The sequence below is a fragment of the Schistosoma mansoni genome, chromosome 1, assembly GCF_000237925.1.
Source record: "Schistosoma mansoni strain Puerto Rico chromosome 1, complete genome".
Classification (NCBI taxonomy): Eukaryota; Metazoa; Platyhelminthes; class Trematoda; order Strigeidida; family Schistosomatidae; genus Schistosoma; species Schistosoma mansoni.
In genome coordinates, this window is record NC_031495.1 from 14,827,098 (window position 1) to 14,836,387 (window position 9,290).

The window sequence follows — 9,290 nt, forward strand, 5'->3', positions numbered from 1 at the left end:
GTTTCTCTGTATCAATGGCAAAGAAACGCATATAATTGTTTGGTTATACATATATATTTATATATATACTACCGCGATTGTTGAAACCATAAACACTATATTCCCTGTCTATTCTTCTGCTTCATTGGCTACAGACTTTGAGTGAAGATCATACTAGTAATATAACATCCTTTTAGGCCTCCCCACACTACGTTGGAGTTTTGGCCCGGATCATTATTAAATAATACTATCGGATTTAATCTTCCACATTACGCCGTTGGTGCCAATACGTGAAGAGGAACCTTCATAAATCGAGTTAACTCATTTGTGGGTGTTGTCTCGAAGGGCAGCTTACAAGTAACATTCATTTTATAACAACTGTTATTATTTTGTTGTTTAATATACCATTTATACTGTAACTGTAATTTGTTATCTTTCGCGTTACACATAGACTACACTTGGGTTTGTAGCGTTAATGCTTTTTGGTATATTATTGGTAACTTGGCGTATTGTGATATCTTGAATGAGCCCTTTTGCTGGGATCCTCCACAAAACCTTCCTATAGTTGAGAAAATAAAAAATAAAATACAGAAAAACCGACAGGTACTAATAATGTGAGTTTTTTATCACTTGCTTGATTTCAGGTCTTATTGAAACCACTTTGAACAACTGCTGGTGTCATGATAAATGGAAGCTATATTTGGTCAAAAACAAATTACTATTTTAAATATCAAAAGGAAACACATCATTATCTACGCCAAGACAGAATAGGATCTGACTACTAGAGACATAGTGTTCACAATAGTCCTCGGAAATCCTGATTCGCATAGACAGCTGTCGTTCGTGCTTTTCCCAAGTTATCAGAATAGCCTTTTAAACATGAAGTTTTAACCTAAACATAATTTTCAGGTCTGTACCTCTGCAAGGTTATTTATGCTATGATGAACTTATTCGTATTCAACCAAGTGTCGGTCCTAACTCCTGTGAGACTCTAAACCCTTCGGCTGTAATCATACGGCAGTGAGCTTTCGTCTTAAAATCGTTGCTCACAATTCCCCTTAGATGACTGTGGGACAGGATTATGGACACAAACGACCTTCCTACGTTGATTTCATCGACATTTATGCCCCCACTGTGCATACAACTTTCTATCTTCATAAAGTTAGTCCGTATATCTAATGCGTGTTTCGAATGCTCACCACACGTCATACGAAAATCTCCCCGTTCTTCTAATAATTGTCCCTGGTTCCCGTTGATATCGGCCCTGGTATGATTTGTCGAATACTCTTTCCCTCATATCGAAACTGAAAATACAACTGCCTTCATTACCCAAAAGCAGCTAAACAACCTAGACAACTTGTTGTTCATTTCTTCGGCTAAACAGTTCGGCACAATACATATTTCCGGCTACTATGTTAATGTTACTACGATAACTAGAAGCGTTTTTCCTTGCATTGAGCCAGCAAAATCTGTATGTAGTCCCTCCCAGGATCCCACAAGGCTCAGGTCACAGTTGTGGTTCACATTCCATATGGTTTTGAAAAGATTGCAGACCAGACGATCAGCTATGGTATTTATCTTTGATATGTGTTCATTGGTGACCAATAGGCATAACTTTGGACCAAACACTTAATCTGGTGAAAAGATAGCCTCTAAAACCTCTTAATGTCTCACTATCTTCGGTGGTTTCTTTAATAGCCTCACAGGTAACCAGAGGTCCAACAACTTCAAAATCTTCCAGCTTTTATATCTGCCACGAGTGTCTTCTGAAGTTTTTGTTTGAGGCCTTTTCATCTCGACACGTAATTGGTTTATCCGGAAGTTGTGGTGGACTGATAGATGATCTTGAGACCGCAGCCTAGATGTGTGGTTGCCCATAGTCACAGTCTATTTTCCGAGTGTACAGAGATCCCTTGCTGGGCCCGAATGCGACTTATAATGGTACATGGTCTGTTAGTAGGGTAAACTACCGTCCAATATCATTTTGTGGAAGTTTTTTACAGGAAAAATAATTCACGGAGCTCCTTTCTCAATTTGGCCATAGCTGCGTTCGGTCGTTATTAATAATTTGGCGGTATGGGTTACCTCTTTTACAGACACATCGGAAAATATATGAGACGTGTGCCTCGATACCATGGTTTGAAGCATCTGGAGGGTCGTATTGTGTAGGTAAGAAGTTTGAGGCCAAAAGTCGCTCGATTTTCTGGAAAGCTCCTTGATATTCTGCGGACCAACTCCATTTTGCGTTCTTTACCAACAAACGGTTCAGCAGAGTCCGTTGATCATGGAAATCAAGGAAGTTCCGTAGTGGCGAACTTGTACCAAGAAAGACCATAACGTCAGTGTATTCGTTCCCGTAAGCATGGATTTAGGAGCTTCTATATTCTCTGGGTCTAATTGTCGTCCGTTACTATCTGATATTAAGCCGATATATCACAGCTGGTTTTTGTAAAGTTACTCTTTTTTATGCAGAGACGAAAGCCATATTCAAGTATGCGTGATAGCACCAAGTTCGGTTTATTCGTAAGCCCATTATATCTGCTCCCATGATTATAATACCATTCGAGCCAGCTGTCGTTCTTGGAATATTCTGTAACGTGGTATCCAAAAGTTGCTGGGATATGAAAGGCTCCAAGTTGACTCCAAAGGGTGATAGATCATACTGCAACAAACCTTTGTGAGTAATGATGGTGAGGAGATCTTTATACTCACCAGCTACCAGAATCCGTAAACAGGCTTCTGACAAATCTAAATTCCATGCAGCTTGGAAAAGGGATCTCCAGTAAATGGTAAGGAGTACAGATGTGTTTTTATAGTTTCATCTAGCCTAGCTGATTAGTCAGCATATAAGGAACGTTACTGTTGGATTTCTCAACTACCACTATCGGCGCAGCCCAATCTGAGTAGCTCACCGGTCTAATAACATCCAACTTCTGAGTTCTTTTGAGTTCCTGCTAAACGCTGGGAGATCGGAATTAGGTAAAAGTCTTTTCGGCTGATAAACGGGGATGGCCTCAGATATGAAGATTAGTACGGCCTCTGCATACGTGCACTCTGTTCCTCCGAAAACATGTGACGTTTTGCTCACACAGATCTTCAGATTCCCATCAGGTGGTTTAACGGTACCGACTCATCTGTACATGTTGTTAATCGAATGGTGTGCTGTTTGCAGTGTCCCTGTCAGATTTAACACCTATTAATCGAGCGGTGGATTATCTCTAAGGTGTATTTTTACCTTTGAAAACCGTGCAGGATACTTTACCAACAATATTCAACTTTTCACGGGAAATACTGTGTTTCGGTAGCATCTTAGGGCAAACCAGTGGTTTTCCAACATTTATTTTACGTTTCTGGGCTTATAAGAGTAATTTCAAGGCTGTACTGGGTTGAAGAAGAACACAGTGCTGATCAGCGTTCACAGTCACATATTTTTCAGCAGTAAATTTGTGCTCGGTTATGTTGGTTTGGTTCTGTATTTCCCGAGGCAGGATTTCGATGGATAACGTTGATGGATTCTTCTTCTGCAGCTAATTCCTTTATACTCCTTATGATAGTATTGCGTTCAACGATAGTCTTTCGTTGTTACAAGTCTTTATACGGACAGAACTTCTTGTGATACCAACTTCCACATACCAAAATAAAAATAAAAGCTGGTTTTTACAAAGCATGGTTTCAGTGAGCCGAAATGGTTCTGTCCGCTTACTTCACTGACGTATTCTGGCCATCTATTGTTTACAACAGTGGAGGGATCATGTTGCAAGTACATCAATCCCTGGTATCGACTGGGTACTACCTGAAACTTTATGTTTGGACATTACTCAAATTGAATCGCAATTATGGATGTGATATTAGCAACTTCTCGAGAGTGGAGGCTACATGAAAACATAAGACACTTTAATTGACCTATCAAGACTGATGATTTGAATGCCTCCAATCAAGGCTTAAAGAACTCGCATATTCCATGGGTCGTTATCTTGAGGAACTGATGGAGGATATTGTAAAATGATGCATGTTAACCAAATATTTGCGACAAACGAAAGGCTGTAGAACTTAAGAATATTCTCGTTGAAATATAGGATGATGAGCGGTGATCTGAGGACAAGTCAAAAACCAACGAAAATGAGGAGATACAAACTGGCAGTACCCGGAATCAGCGAAACCCATTGGGCCCAAGCTGGACAACAAAGGTTAGTATTGGAGAGATGCTGCTGTACTCCGGTCACAAAGATAGAAATGCTCCGCACACTCAGGGAGTTGCTCTAATGCTGTCCAGAGAAGCACGAAATGAACTTGTAGGATTGGAATCTCACGGATCCAGGCCCGGGAAAAGGAGGAGGGTTAAACATGCGGTTAGAGACTCCATCCCGTAGAAAACTAACTCGCTAAAAATACGCTAACCAGGAGAAATAATGCGAACCATTTAAACTCTGCCCTGGTAGTTGAAGGAAAAACTATGACGCCTCAGGCTGAAAGTCGAGATTTTGAGATGGTGGAGAAGATTTGTAGCTCACGTGGGTGATTTTGATGTAGGTTTGTTCTCTGAGCTGGATGGCTTGTTCGTGGAACTTTCATCATCCTTCTAAACGACATCATCAGTACGAACTTTGGGTGGAAGTGAAGTGTTTAGATTTCTCCACATGTGATTCACAGCTTGTCCTGTGCACCTCGATGTTGATTGGTTCTTATTGACATCAAATCTGTCATTGTTTATTTCTTTGTTTTGGTTATATCTCCTATTGGTTTGATTTTTGCTCCTATGTTTCTGCATAATTTTCTTGATTGGTTGATAGATTGGATTGATTTCAATGTGTTTGTTTATTGCTGATTGACCTGAGTGCCAAGCTTCTAAAAATTCTCTGGTGTTTTGGAATTACCTCTGTCCAAAATCTGCACATTTTCCCAGTCGAATGTATGTCCGTAGTTGTCCACGTGTATTGATATGAATGAAGAGATGTCGTGGCGTTTGACTGCTAATTGATGTTCATGTAGGCGAAGATGCAGGGGACGTCCGCTTTGTCCGATATAGTATTTATCGCAGTTGGTACAATTTATCTTGTAGATGATGTTTGTTTTGTCCTCTTTTGCCATTTCATCTTTTGGTTTGCATAAGATTGAGTGGAGGGACTTTGTTGGTTCGTGGGCTATACCTGTTCCGAAGGTTTTCAGCAGCCTTGTTGTTGTTTCCGATATGCCTTTTATGTATGGTAGCGTGATCCTATTGTTGATTTCTATACTTGATTTCGTTTTTGATGATGTATGCGACTGGTATTTTTTGATGAAATTGATTGGATATCCGTTCTTTTGAAGAATGGTTTTCAGGTGTTTTTCTTCATTTTTTCGTGCTGTGATTGTGTTGTAGTGTGTCCTCGCCCTCTTGAACAAGGTTTGGACGCAGTTGATTTTGTGAGTTCTTGGGTTGTTGCTATTGTAGTTGGGAATTTGATCGGTGTGGGTCTGCTTCCTGTGCACTTGAGTCTCTAGTTTTCCTGTGTCTGTTCTGGTGACTAATATATCTAAGAACGGTAGCTTGTTGTTCGATTCTTGTTCCGTTGTGAACTTGATGTCGCTGAAGACGCTTTTGATCTGCCTGTAGGTGTTTTCCAGTTCCTCCTTTTTGACGATGACGAATGTGTCGTCTACATACCGAATCCAAATTTTTGGTTTGATCACCTGTAGAATCGTGGTTTCTAGTCGCTGCATTACTGCTTCTGCGATTAGTCCTGATAATGGTGATCCCAGTGGCGTCCCTTTTGTTTGTTCGTAGATTTTGTTATTGAATTGGAAATATGTTGTTAGACATAGATCTATGAGTTCAAGTAGGCTTTGACTTTGAAGTTTCGTGTATTTCGCTAGGCTTTAGTCGTTGGTTAGAAGCAAGGCCAGAGTTTCTTTTGCTAGGTTTGGTTCAATTGAAGTGAATGGTGCCGTTACATCGAAGGATATCATTAGTTCGTCGTCGTTGATTTGAATGTTCTTAATCTGATCAAGAAATTGTGTGGCTGATTTGATGGAGTGGTTCGACGAATCTACTAAATGTTTCAGTATTCTTGAGATTTCTCTTGATAAACTGTACGTTGGTGTTCCTGGTAGTACTACAATTGGACGTAGTGGGATGTTTGGTTTGTGTATCTTTGGTCTGCCGTAGAACCGAGGGAGCACTGGTCCATTGGATTTCATTCTCCATTGATCTTGCTTCGTTATTTCTCCTGCTTTGACAAGTTTGTTTTGAGTTTTTGAAATACGATTGTCTAGTTTTTTGATTGGATTTATGTCCATCGGTTTGTATGTGCTTTTGTCCTCTAGTATTTCCTCGGCTTTCTTGATGTATTCTTCTTTGTCCATAATCACCGTGGTGCGTCCTTTGTCTGCTGGAACGATAACGATATCTTTTCGAGTTCTGAGTTTCTTCAAAGCTGTTTGTTCTTGTGAAGTCAGTTGGTTGTTGCCCTTCATCCGTTGAGTTAGTGGTACTATAGATTGTCTTATTTCCTGTTGCGTTTCCTCAATTATTCCGGAAGTTTTGAGTGATGACTCTAGTGCTGCGTAGAATTCTATTTTTGAGGCATCGCTTGTATTGTAGTTTAATCCCTTTTGGAGTAGCTGTTCTTCTATGTTTGTTAGTGGTTGTTTTGATAGATTAACCACGCAGTTGTTTGTGTTTTCTTCTATAGTTGGTTTTGAGATTTTGATTATTTTCTGTTTAAGGATGTTTCTTCTTTTTTCTCTGTGTCTTTTGCATAATATTTCGATGGCTGTTGTCAAGATTTCGAAGTGTTCTGGTGCTCAGAGAACTCAGCTCAGAGAACAAACCCACATCAAATTCACCCACCTGAGCTACAAATCTTCTCCACCATCTCAAGATCATACGAGCGTATTACGCTTCTCGTTGTTCGAAAATGGGAGAATTTCGCCAAAATGCAAGCTTCCACTCGAGAACAACTATATTTTCTCCACGAGCGCATTCGCCAGCATGTTCTTCCAACAAGTGTAAGATACAGACCTCCAATCAACTGCCCATTAGGATGGAAAATAGCCGAGCATAGTGACAATGACAGATTTAAGGTCAATAAGAACCAGTCAACATCGAGGTGCACAGGACAAGCTGTGAATCACATGTGGAGAAATTTAAACACTTCACTTCCACCCAAAGTTTGTGCTGATGACGTCGTTTAGAAGGACGATGAAAACTCCACGACCAAAACTTCCAGCTCAGAGAATAAACCCACATCAAAAAAAAGAAAGTCGAGATTCTTCGGAAGTCACGAGGCCGATACTCCTTCTAACAATCGGAGCAACAGTTTTTGTAGGTACATGGAATGTCAGGACAATGTGGGAGACTAGGAAGGCCAGTCAAATAGCAATGGAAATGAGGAAATACAAACTGGCAGTACCCGGAATCAGCGAAACCCATTGGGCCCAAGCTGGACAACAAAGGTTAGTATTGGAGAGATGCTGCTGTACTCCGGTCACAAAGATAGAAATGCTCCGCACACTCAGGGATTTGCTCTAATGCTGTCCAGAGAAGCACGGAATGAACCTGTAGGATGTGAATCTCACGGATCCAGGATAACCATGGCATCATTCAAAACAAAGAAGGAGGGGATTACAATAAATGTTATCCAATGTTATGCAACCACCAATGATAGCAACGACGACGATAAATATCAGTTCCACTCAAGGCTGCAATCAATCAAAGCTAAGTGCTCAAGAAAGGACCTCACAATCCTGATGGGAGATCCAAACGCCAAAGTCGGAGTGGACAACATAGGATATGAAGATATGATTGGACGATATGAACTAGGAGAGAGAAATGAAAATGGGGAGAGATTTGCATTCAACAAATTGGCTATAGGCGGCACAATATTTCCACACAAACGCATATACAAAGCTACATGTATTTATTTGTTTATTTAAACACATAAATATTGGTACAAGGAAGCACCAGATACATATGCACCGCACAAATCTCATTCGATTTGTGTGAGGGCTGTGATACTGCCTGGGTTCCCAAACTGAAGTAGGTGGTCTTCTTAAAGGGCCACACCCGGAGCCTTTGACCTAAAGGTCTAACCCACAAGGCAGTGGAGCGTCGTGAGGAGATGCAGTCCCATGGTAGCCGGTGACCAACGATTGGTTCATACGCCATTTGTTCCTTCAGGATACTGGAGCCCATGTGCACCATTCGTTTGAAATCAGGGTTTTCCAACTCCCCTAGATGGACTCGCCGTGTCCACCAACCCGGTCAGAGCGCTGGACATTCGCTTTTCGTCCTCTCACTTTCGTGAACCACACCCCCGCCACGAGAAGGCAGTGAGTAGGACTTCCCTTGCGGAGGCTGTGTGCGCGTGGCCATGTGAGAGAATTTCGAGAGGGAGAGCGGACTCTCCCAACTCTCGGCCGTACCAGGGCATTTGGGGCAGGAACAATAACGAGGCGGACTTGCATGCATATGGCAAACAATTCTCTTTGAACCTAGCACAGAACTGTCTCACAGGATCACACCACGGAGAACCAGATGGATAGTATTTGTATCAACAAAAAATTCCGAAGGACAGTGGAAGATGTGAGAACCAGGAAAGGAGCTGACACAGCTTCAGATCACCACCTGGTTGTGACCACGATGAAACTGAAGCTAAAAAAGCAATGGAAAACTAGGGAAATAGAATTAAAAAGGTTGCATACAGTCTTCCTTCGAGATACTAATAAACTCAACGAATTCAAGATAACTCTCAACAACAGGTTCCAAGCTTTACAGGATCTACTGAAACAACAAGAAACTACGATAGAGGACAACTGAAAAGGGATCAAAGAAGCACTACCTTCAACGTGTCTGGAGGTTCTGGGTCACAAGAAACATCATCATAAGGAATGGATCTCTATGGGAACCCTGGACAAGAAGATAACAATTAACAACCGTCGAACAAGAACAGAGAAAGTCAATGGACAAGCAGAGTACGTAGGGGCAACCAACAAGTGAAGATGATCATTAAAGCCGATAAGCAGAAATACGTGGAAGGGCTAACAACGACGGCGGAAAAAGCTGCAAGACAAGGAAATATGAAACAACTATATGATACAACGAAGAAACTAGCAGGAAGATATGGTGAACGAGAGAGACCAGTCAAGGACAAAGAAGGAAAGACGATCATGGAGATTCAAGAACAGAGGAACAGATGGGTAGAGTACTTCGAGGAACTGCTGAATAGACCAGCCCCATTGAATCCACCGGACATCGAAGCAGCATACATAAACCATCCTATAGATGTCACTCCGCCAACGATCGAAGAAATCAAGATGGCCATCAGACAAAT